Source organism: Amblyomma americanum, chromosome 7, assembly GCF_052857255.1.
Source record: "Amblyomma americanum isolate KBUSLIRL-KWMA chromosome 7, ASM5285725v1, whole genome shotgun sequence".
Taxonomy (NCBI): domain Eukaryota; kingdom Metazoa; phylum Arthropoda; class Arachnida; order Ixodida; family Ixodidae; genus Amblyomma; species Amblyomma americanum.
The window spans coordinates 85,978,745-85,990,637 of record NC_135503.1 but is presented as its reverse complement, the minus strand read 5'-3'; positions in this window follow the sequence as shown (position 1 = coordinate 85,990,637).

Genomic DNA, 11,893 nt, shown 5'->3' with positions numbered 1-11,893 from the left:
GGCAAGCTTACTGAATAGCTTTTTCTACTCTTATTGCACAGGAACAAATATTAATAAAGTAATAAATGTACGCCGACTTGAGGCCCGAATTCAATGCAAGAAACAATTGTGTGAAAGGGGGACAAATAAATTAGACGGGCGACTGGCTCATCTGAAATTCTGTATTAAGAAACAAGTTCGACCTTTATATTATTCAATATCAGACACTTTTGGCATATTCTGCGCTCAGTGCTTTGCCTAAGCTGCCAATGGCGGAACCACGTCAATTCTGAGCTTTAAATTCTTTTATGTCCCATTGTCTGCAAATTTATACAATATCGCGGAGAATGTGAGGCTGCCAGCTTCTCAGCATTCGCTACTGGCTGGTATTCTACTCACTGGTATTGATAGCTACTCGCACTGCCTGTTCTCATAACGTATTTCAAATACAATAGAATGGCATACAATACACTACAGTGAGAATATATTAAAGCGCTTCAGGGATAGACCGAATATTTTCTCCAGGTTGAAGGTGAGTGCATTGATTTTTAAAAGAGGAAAACAATGCACTGAACAAAATGGAGAAGACAAAAAGCAGCTGAAATGCTTTGTCGTGGGTCGTTGCTATGATTGCAACGTGCGCGGCAAGTAATTAGACAGTAGCTTCAAAATTGCCAGGTATTCGGTAAAAAGGAGTTTGTGGTCACTCATACTTTGACGTATGGGTGTAGGTGTGTGAATGAAAAGCGAACGCCACAATTTAGAGTAAGCTACAGCGGCAATGACCACAGTAAGAAAATTTTCTGAGCATACAAAATCTGTACAGGTAATTTGTTTTTCACCAATTTCCGTATTTCACAAAGTGGTCGCCCTGGGAAAAAAACCTATGTGCTCTAATTACGAAACTTTCTGGAAGACAGCCATTAAAATAGGCATCATGGCCAAAATTACGTAGCTAATTCTGTTTCACCTCTCTCGCACCTTTCTCCGTGCCTAGTATACGTAAAGGTTGTATTCAAGACATGCTGCTAGCTGCCATTGGCTTGAACAAAACTACATCAGCAGTGCGAGTTCTCACATGGCCATACTGATGCGCCGAATTCAGTCACACATGCACTGCTGATACACGTTGCAATTAAAGTAATGATGGCGTGATGTTTCATGTTGAATTCAGACTGTCGCTTTCATCTCGATTCAGAATTTGTGAGATTGAGCAACGCATCCTTCAATGATCAAGCATAGAAAATAGCAGAGCAGGTATCTAGAAAATGGAGGCACGTGTACAAGGCCTTCCATTATGCATGTTTTGTACTGCACGCATAAAAAGCTTGTGGCTTAGAAGGAATGAGTGGGTTTTGCTTGGTTGAGTGCCGTTGCATGCGTTTTATTTCCCTCTCAAACTGCATACATTATACGTCTTCACAATGCCATCACGTTAACCTGTAAATTCGCATAATGGTAATGAAAAACAAATTTCTAGACTACGTTACAAGCATGCGCTTTTCATCAATTGGCCTTAGTGAGGCTTGCAAACACTATTTTTTCATTACAAGACTAATATTATTATTTGAACAAAATTTTTAATTGAAGCCCTGGTGTCATACGCTATTAAGGAAGAAATGCACTTCTCTAATAGCCAGTATAGGATAGGAGTAGCGGCTGCTTCCTTCACAATGAATACACATTGTTAGCGGCTGAAGATAAAAAAGTGTGTGCGCGAGTACATATAAACAACTATCTAGAAGACCACATTCAATTCTGGTTAAATGCACAAAGTCTGAAAAATTAGGTCTCTCGTTCTCAGTGCTTGCGGCCGTATTTTGTAATTCGTTTCATATTTACTTCAGTTGCTCCTGATGTAAGTCATGACGAAAACAATACGATATGCCCCGGAGATGCCGTCAGGAGGCATCTCCGGGGCATATCTCCAGGGGTGCTATAGGCAGTGACATTGTACTTAGCATTCTGAACTGATGGTATTTGCCAACGAGGAATACTGATTTTATCGCGGATCATGCCCTAGCTGCCTATGCGTCATTAAACCCAAAACAAACACAAACTGATGTTATCATTACATTCGCCAGTATTGTACCAGCATGACTCGCTTTTGCAAATTAAAGGCTGACAAACTGACCACGCCCTGCTTCCATGTCAAAGGTAGTCGAGACCAGTTGCGCAAACCGAAAGAATGGGAAACATTTCAAAATGTGGCTGCAGGTTCTTCGTTAGGATATTCTCGAAATTGAGCATTACATCACAGTCAGGCCTTTAAACGATGACGAATCTAGGTGGTGATGTAAGCAACTGGGAAATTCAGTGTTACTAAGTAAAGGCGGCTTGGGATAGACTGACATGCGTTTAAAATAGTGCTATTACATTCTAATTGATTCAATTTGGTTGTCACCCTAAATGTCATTGCAATATGAATACGCTGACTGACCATCTCCAACGTAGCAACACTTCCTGTACCCATAACAACATAGCTGAAGAGCAATTAGCTGTGGACAAACTGATCAGTGCCGATGACTTTCTTGGCAGCCATCTATAAACCTGCTTTCCCCGAAGAGTGCAAGATAATTTCAGTTGGCCATGCTTCATTCGGTCGAAAAATGTGCTGTGCGATAAACAATCGGTATACCACGATTTACATGCAGTTGTGATAGATATATCGTTGACCTGTACCTTTAATCACACAGTCCAATATTTTAGTGAAGTCCTCAAGAGTTAAACAGATTTCAAATAACTCAGTAGTTACACATTGACGTCAACTGCAGAAGTGTCGTACAGCTAGAGAAAAGCAGTTCAATTCGTTTCGCTCTTGCCCTACCATCCGCCAGTTATAGTGGTTGGCTTAGTTTATAGAGAAAGGGACCGGAACATTCAATTGTCCTGAAATGAATATCCAGAACAAATCAGGTTTTTCTTCACGCACAGCGAGATATGGTTTATGGTTTACAGAGGTTTAACGTCCCAAAGCGACTCAGGCTATGAGGGACGCCGTAGTGAAGGGCTCCGGAAATTTCGACCACCCGCGGTTCCTTGACGTGCACTGACATCCCACAGCACACGGGCCTCTAGAACTTCGCCCCCCATCGAAATTCAACCGCCGCGGTCGGGATCGAACCCGCATCTTTCGGGCCGGCAGCCGAGCGCCATAACCACTCAGCCACCACGGCGGCGCACAGAAAGATAGATAGATAATAAGAGAGGGGGAAAAGCAGGGATGTTAACCAGAAAGGCTTCCGGTCGGCTACCCAGCACTAGGGAAGGGAACAAAGGGGATTAAAAAGGGGAAGAGAGAAGGAACGAGAAACACAGTCACAATCTGTCAATCAAGGCAGTCGTTCCTAAAAAACAAAGCAGTGCCTTGTAAGCCTTGATGGCAGTCGACTGTTGAGGCCACGGACGGAGGATCTTGTCCTCTGTGAAAGGCCAAAGATCAAGGCGGTCCAGAGCGCAACACAGCTCAAGTCTTTTGTTCACAAAGACAGGGCACTCACACAGCAAATGAATGACGAGAAGAGATTACAAGAAGGGCTGTGGGCCATCCCGATCGATCGAGCCATAGACGGCACAGCAATGTTGCTTCTCGACGCGCTATGTGAGATGGAAGACGGAGGCGCCGTCCGGGGTTCAATGCCCTGAGGCGACGGTTGCAGAACTCTCCCGTGTTCCACGCTGATAGTGTGAGCTCCACCGCCAAAGAACTAAAGTCCACACGCTGCGTCAGCTCTCAAGACACGGTATATTGACAGGAATCCCGTCGTTGTGGACAGAACGGGTAGCCTCGTCTGCCTGGTGATTTTCTTTAATATTGCAGTGTCCTGGCAGCCACGGGAAAATTGTCATATCCTTTCAATGTGGTGCCGTGCTACAGCTTGCGGATCATCAAGCACAAACATTTTGTAAAAGATGTATAGCTTTCTTTTGCCATATACGTCCGCTCGAATAGATTGGTAGAAAGATGGACGCCACAAACCGGCTACCACCATCGGACGCCTTCTCCCCCGCCCGAAAGACCGTCATCCAAAAGAAAGGGCCCAAGGGGTTGTATACAAGATTTCCTGCTCGGTATGCCCGGCCTCGTACGTGGAGGAAACGAAGAACTTCGCCGAAAGAATGAGGCAACACAAAGCGGACGTCCGACAAATGAACCATCAGCGCAGCGCGGTGGCCGAACACTGCGAGGAATGTGACCACCGAATTGACTTTGACGGCACTATTGTACTGGTAACCGAAGCTAACCAGCGCAAGAGGCTTCTGCTGGAGTCGTGGCACATACAACAGACACGAAGGAATGTTAATCGCTCCCTGGGGACACTTCCTTCGTCTTACATCCATGGTTTGCGGCCGTTGACCCGGAGGTATTCAACACGAGGGCTTAAAAATCCAAGCTGTGCCTCGCCCGTAGTCACACCGTGAAGAAGGGACCGAGCCGGTCTCGAAACGTCGTGTTTTTCAAAAATTAACCTGGTTGGCGTCAGTCATCTTTCTACTAAATTAATTTTCCCAACCAGACAGACTTCTGCCAAATGTTTTATTTTGAGTCCAATAGATTGTAATGAGTAGCTGCTCGGCGAAGGCAGAAAGTCGGGTAAGTTTGGTTTGGTTTATGGAGGTTTACTGTCCCAAAGCGACTCAGGCTATGAGGGATGCCGTAGTGAAGGGCTTCGGAAATTTCGACCACCTGGTGTTCTTTAACGTGCGCTGACATCGCACAGTACACGGGCCTCTAGAATTTCGCCTGCATCGAAACTTGACCGCCGCGGCCAGGATTGAACCCGCGTCTTTCGGGTCATCAGCCGCGTGCCATAACCACAGACCCACCGCGGCGGCCGAAAGTGGAGTAAGTGTGTGCATCTTTAAGAACTGAAAACATAGCGCCATCCGCACAATGCGTTTACCCGGATAACACTGTGTGCATAAAGATTCCTGCGAAGTGGTCTTTCATGTCGTGCGGTGAAAATGTAGCTCAGGATTGCTGCAAAACAGCAGAACGTATGCATATGTCTTCTTTCTGTATATTGTCGTCACTGCAGAGCTCAACGAGCAAAGAACGATGGTAATATCTGAGAATGGCCGGACACTTGCCCACACTCACCCCAAAAGAATTTATGCCTTCACACAGAATTTCTATTATCACTGGATGCGGCAAGAAAAAGAACAAAGCTTGGACGTCAAACGAAAAGGCAGTCACAGGTCCCTGTCACAGCTCAATGCGGGTTTCTGCTGCCTCTGTAGGACGGCTCGCGAGAGAGCGGATTCTCAAGCTTGCGGAACAGAAAGGGCTTTTTGCAGAAAATTGCTAAAAGCCTGTTGCCAAGTGAGCCTTTCTGAAACGACGGCGCGAAAAGGCGAACCGCCCTCATGTGTCTTTGCTTTGAAAAAAGCCGGAGGCATCACACCTGACCCGATTGTTAGGCCCGCTGCTCTGCAGAGGTTCACTGCCTCTTTTTTCGCTTTTCGTGAAAGCATTTCATATCTGCGAAAGTTCTGGCTTACAAGGGTTGAAGCGCTTATAAGCACTGCATATATCTATTTATAGCACATGCATCAGTGCGTAGAGCGAAAACTGTTATTAACTTGACATACTCCAGGATGCTTCATTCCCGCCACCGGTTGGCCCGATATTGCACTGCCTCCGGGATCGGCCTTGTCTTTAGCGCGTCTTTACTGTTCTGTCTTTCTATCCCATCTTTCAACTCTACTACTATCTGCACGTGGTAGCGATTGTGGCTCGGCTTGAGCCAGTGGGCAGGCCTGTGCACTTTCCTTTTCTTTCTTCCTGGCAACAACTTCTCTCTCTCTCTCTCTCACACGTATTATATGTTATGCATTGTTATTACGAAAACTTATCAAGCAAAACCAAAAAAGGAGCAAAGGACGGTGAGCGGGTCCTGGACATGGTGCTTGTGATTTGTTAGTGGCAGACAGAAGGATAATTTAGTTGAAGGTCAAGACTTAGGCTGGAAGAATGAATAGGGCTGCAATTACCAGAGTAAGCCAAGATTATGTACAGTTTCCGTTGTACAATTTATTTGCACATGGATAGGTGTACAACATATTGTTACGTTACGGCAAGCAGGTGAAGACAGGGCTGCATAACAGGTGGCGATGTGATTATATAATGGCGGTGGGCCTAGCGCGAGCGTTCCGTGACGCGCCACTGTCCACTTTGTCGTCTTCGAGTCCGTGACACTACCCGGGGCTGCCGAGCAATTCACCCGATCGCGCGAGCTGAAATACCGGCAGTGAAGATGAAACGCAGGGCGTGACGATGGGCGTGACAGAAGCGATGAACTCAGAAGAGAAGTTGCAGGGCTTGCCGTCACGATGAAAGAGATGAGCAGATCATGATCAGATGAGCGCTGGTCAAGGAAGATTTCGGGCCGTAGCTAGGCCACCATGAGTCGACGGCGGAGGCCCATTAACACACCGAACGGCAGGGGCAGGGGCTGTGTTCGGATACGTTGGCGGCTTCTACGGTCGGTGGCGTCATATGCTCGAGTAGCGACGGCGTCATCAAGTTGTCTTGTCTTCTGGTCGGGGCGGGGGACGGGGCTGGGGTGAGCGGCATGGTCTGTTCTGGTCTAAGAACACATCTTTTTTAAAAGAGTTTGTGAATCGCGGGTATTTTTCTCGTTGTCCATCGTGACCGGAGATAGCTTGTTCACAAGCCAGTCATGACTTGTTCCTTCATAAGAGAGGGTTTGGTGACTTGAACTTACTCTGGGAGCCTTTTCGCTCTTTGCGCTCCGAAATTTCAGCGGCAGTTTTTTATCCGAATGAATTCAGCTAAATGCAGAATTACCGTAAGAGAGTCTATCTACAAGGATGGCAAGTTCTTGTGACAGAGAAGTTGAACTTGAAGTATTTGGCTGAAATATGCTGCATGAGGTTTGTGAAAATTACGATTATTATGGTTGCTTATCTTACAACTATGAACTACTTTAATTTATGCTGCAGGCCAATTAACGCTTACTGCTTATTTACCGTATACACAGTGGACAGATTGCCTCCAAACGTCCCACTCACCTACCAAAAGAACTCTTTTTCTTACAGAGAAATGTATTCAATGTATTTAGCAATAACAAAATTTTTACAATGACGGCCTTGTGCGGAAGACCAGAAAGTTCCATATAAGGAGGAATTGCGTCAGTAGAAAACACACATATAAGTCTATTTGCTGACCATTGATGCAAAATGGAAACCTTGAGGTCAGTACGAAGTGAATATTAAGTTCTGAAAAGTTTCCTTCACAAGATAATACGCACGATCAAATGGGGCGAAGCAGATAACAATAAATTGTTATTGTAATGAAGAAAAGGACAAAAGTCATCACAAAATTTATTGCGTTTTCTGAGAATTATATTTTTTTTCGCGCCCTCTGGGGTTATTGTACGGCCCGCAGTATGGTTCGAATAGAACTGGGAAAGAACGCGGTAACGCTAGTTGGTGAACACTAACTGTTCTATAAACAACCAACTCTAAGGAGGTTTATTCTGTATTAAACTCTTATCATTGAAATGCACAGCCTTGATCCTTCGTTCCGGCCTTGTCACGATTGGTAATCCCCGAAGGCACTACTCTACCCCATGCAAAGATTTATAAAGGAGCGTTAGCCTCATTGCTTTAAAGAGGCGGGCCATGTGTTTTAAGGGGCGTTCGCCTGCGTAACAACATCCGTCGTTTTCTAATGCTACTGCCGTACTAGTTCGGGTATTAATGGGTGAGGGGTATAAAAAATGGCATGAAAATGGCATGAAAATGAAATAAGAAAGAAAAGCGAAGTGAAAATAAAAGATTTGGTGCACATGTGGAAGCCGCTTTGCGTCCCAAAGCGACGATCAAGTCTTCGTCAAAAAGAGCAAGCAGCAATGTCATCGCTTGAGCGCTAGTACACTCCATTAATGTAGCACTCTAGGCTACCAGTAAGCACTCTAGCTTAATTTCGTTTATATTGATGCCCCTTTAGGATGCCTGAATTGGTAACGTTTTGTAGATCCAGCGTTGTCGTGGGTGATATGACTTCACTGAAATAAGCTATTTGATCATTGAGAAATGAGTCTTTCTACCTCATGTTCATGAAATGTTGTCTAAGATACTGTTTATTAAAAACTTAACCTCACAACTCACCAGGCCACCTTACAGATGAGTTCGTCTGTCAGCTGCTATGCGATGGTATGGAATTGAAAGCGACATTATCATCTTCTAATAATGAAAAGTGGCCACTTAAAAAGAAGTAGAAGGTTCCACGGTGGAATGTTTTTGGCTTCCAGCGAGAAAGGTGTATTTTCTTCTTCCTTCTAAGTTCTATGGCATTCAGGCCCTGCGTATGTGCCTTTCACGCCACTGGCTACAGCTGACATAAATTCCTCTACCGTGTATGTATGATCTAGTTTCGAAGCTATATTCTAGTAGGTGCTAGCGGGCTATGCTGCTCAGCTTCTTGGTGCCATCAATAGGTTTTGGAGTCTCCGCGTCACTTCAAGCTAGCTTTCCGATGGCTCTTCATTCTTAGAACAGACCTGCCATCTTCCATTGCGAACAGGTACTCTGTTGCCGTCGATGAGTAAGGAAGCTACTATTATTATTATGTCACCTTTAAGAGAAAACGTTATCGCTAGCCAGGAGATGCAGGAAAAAAATGCATCTTCAGAAGCCCCTGATTCACCGACAGCAGTTCCATGTGTGTCAAAAGAAGGCGCCGATCGACGTCAGTTATTGTATTTATTCTCTAATGCAGTCAAATTGATTTATAAGAAAAAATACTCGATGAGGTCAATTCTTGACGCGATTATCTTGCAGTATGGACGCAAGTAACGCGTATTTCACTGTCTTTTGCGCTCTGCCCTATTAAGCGCCACCAGAGGTGCTAGGACTACTGAAAAGGGTCATCCGACGCTGAAAACAACTAGGCGTAGGTAACGACGAAAGATACGCTTCGGAAGAATCAGAATGGTGTGCGGAGCCGTCCTAGCAAATTGAGAATCAGAATGCGGCGTCAGTACCGCCCAGTCCTGTAGGGGACATTAAAGGGACCATATATTTGAAAGTCCCGCTTCATCTCACGTCGGATTTTCATGTCGCCTCGTTTTTCATCCAGTTAGGTCAGTCGTTTCGAGAGCAAATATGGATGGAGTGCAAAATCAAAGAACAGGGATTTTTCCTCACTTGGTTTACTTTGGGACAACGTGGCGATGCCCTGTGTAAAAATGAAACATCAGTTGTATGCAACTTCAAACATGCTTTTATAAACAACACAAAATTGAATAATTCGTGATATTGCGAACATGGAACCAATGACCCTACAAGTACCTTCTGATTCTTTGAAATACTTCGTGTTGAGGATATTTATGAATATCGCCTATTGAAAACATTTTACTTTTCTTCTCTTACAAAAATCAACCAACTAATCTCATCAGCATCTCTGGAGCGCCGTGACTCCAACGTACCCACAGGAAATAGAGATTTGTGGGAAATCCCACGGTTCCGAATATTTTATAAATAAACTTTATCATATAACCTCCCACTTATACTAAAGAATAATACACACACTTTAGTATTGACTAGAAGAGGTTTGAGTGCGCATTTTTGTAATTGCTATGTTGTGGTAATACGTGGTGTTGTTACAATTTATTATGCTTTTTTATTTCTCTGCGTTCTTGCACTTCATCTCTGCAAATTGATTGTACAATACTGCTGCCACGTTCTTGAAGTGTGTTTTTTGACGCATGATTTTTGACTTATGTTGTTTACTTGCTATAACTATAGTGTTCAGAATCTTGTATAAAACTTGTATTTACTGTTGTAAATTAGAGGTAACATATTATAATGTTACTGATACTGCTATGTAACGGTCTTCTTGGCCTTACTCAGCTGCCCGAGCAGCGTTTAGCCAAGGAGACCTTCCAGGCACTTTCTGGAAATAAAGATTGAATTGAATTGAACTAGAGGGGGAAGACGCTGTACCAATGGATAAATGATATTGTACAATGGTACGGTAATGCATGATCGAAGTCATCGCCACACTCCATTTGATTACAAGGCTCAGTGAAGGAAACGAAACGGGTGTCTAGAGCTGAAAAAATAGAAAATTTGCTCAGGAAACCTTCTGGCTTCCGCACAAACCTGGTCTCTTGTATAGTTGATTACCATACGCGCTCAACTATAAAATAATTATAATCCATTAAAATCAGAAGAAGGGAGCATAAGAACGTTGTATACAGAGATTAGGGTACTAGATCTGTACGGTTTGCTTGATTACTTTGTTTCACTAAGAGCACCCGTTTCTTTTACTAGTTTCAAAGGTTTGAAGCGGTGGTGCAAGGTGCAAAGTGTTGGGTGTCACAGAAATAATCGTTTCGCTGGAGCCGTGCCGTGCGCGGAACTCAGAAGTATCAATTGAACAGGAAAGTCAAAAACGGCGTCAGAAAACCTTTCGACTGAAACTACGCGCTGCGGTTGTAGAAGCTGAAGTTTGTGTTGGCGAAAAGGTATTCCACTGAGAAAGTTCAGGATTCAAGTAGGTTGGATGCCATTGGTACTGAACGTTGTCGCGGTTACCATCTGATTTGAAAGTCTGTGCGTTCACTGTGGTTCTGGGTCTCGAGGTAGAAAAACGAGTTTTAGTTCATTGGAAAAATAAGTGTAATTACCTTTCAAGTGTATGCGTTGTTAATGTCCCTCAGGGCTGGTAAGTGTGGAAAAGGCAAAATGCAGTGCATAAGAGAGAATTTCTGCACAATATCCTTACCTTTGCGAAGTGTTTTGTTAAAACCTCGGCCTCAAAAACAGAGCTGGTTTTGCGGCATTTAGTGGAGAGGTTTATCTCGTGATGTAAGGAGAGAGTTTTCGGTCCAGCTCCTAGTTCTATTTAGAAACAGTGGTGTAATGGAAGATTAAAAATCACAAAAATAGAAAGATAAAACAAATTCGGCACATTCGCCGGTAGTTATTAATTCATTACGTCTACATAATGTCTTTAAGCGGCATTTTGCATTTCTGCAGTTTCCATTGTTCAACGCTTTCGTTATTCAAGAAAACGAGCTTTCCTGAAAAATTAAAAGTACGTTGAATGGGATATTATTATCTGTTATGATTGCTGGAGAGGCAGCTATTTTTCAGCCATATAGCCTTTCCTGCCTAGGAGGCACGCAGGTCTAAAATTAGTTTTGTGCAAACTATTTTTTTTGTAAAGCGTCGGAGGCGTCCCCGAGCCGTTTCTTAAGTTAGCTTAAGCGAAGCGTCTGACGTGCGAAGTTAGAGTCACGTGAATCGGTGTTCCATGAACGTCACACAAGCCCTTCTTCTGCGTTTAAATCTTATATTGCCCGACATAAGAAATTGTAGCTTTGAATCGGCATAGAATAATCAAAATGTCAAGAACGGCTCTGTCTAGAGCCCAAGCAAGTACGCGTAGCTTTTAGGCTACCAGTACTAGAGTATACGTCTCGCATAGACCTGGCGTAGCAGCGCAGCGCCACGACGCTTACTCAAAATATAATCACTCCACCACATCAGCAGTCGAAGAGCCAGTTCGCCTTTTAACGAAATTATGGTAGCACAAGCCCGCCAGTCCACCTCATGTATTTATGTCGTGTGTGCGCCTCGTCTCTTCGTTGCGTTCCGTCTTTTGAATTTTTTTTCCTGAACATGTACCAACTGACCCAGATTTCACCTCTGCTACTTTATGAGACATACTGGGCTCAAACTGGGAAAAAGCGTCTAAGAGAGATACATTACCGGAACGTCCGTGTTCACATCAAACGCAGGTGTTCCAGGCAGCTACAGATGACTGAAAACAAAGAACAGATATGCATGAAGCGCCACATGCTGCGAGCTTGCCAGAGATAACGAAAAACGTTTGCTTTCCGCGCAGCGTGCAAACTTCATTCTTTCACGATGGCCGATG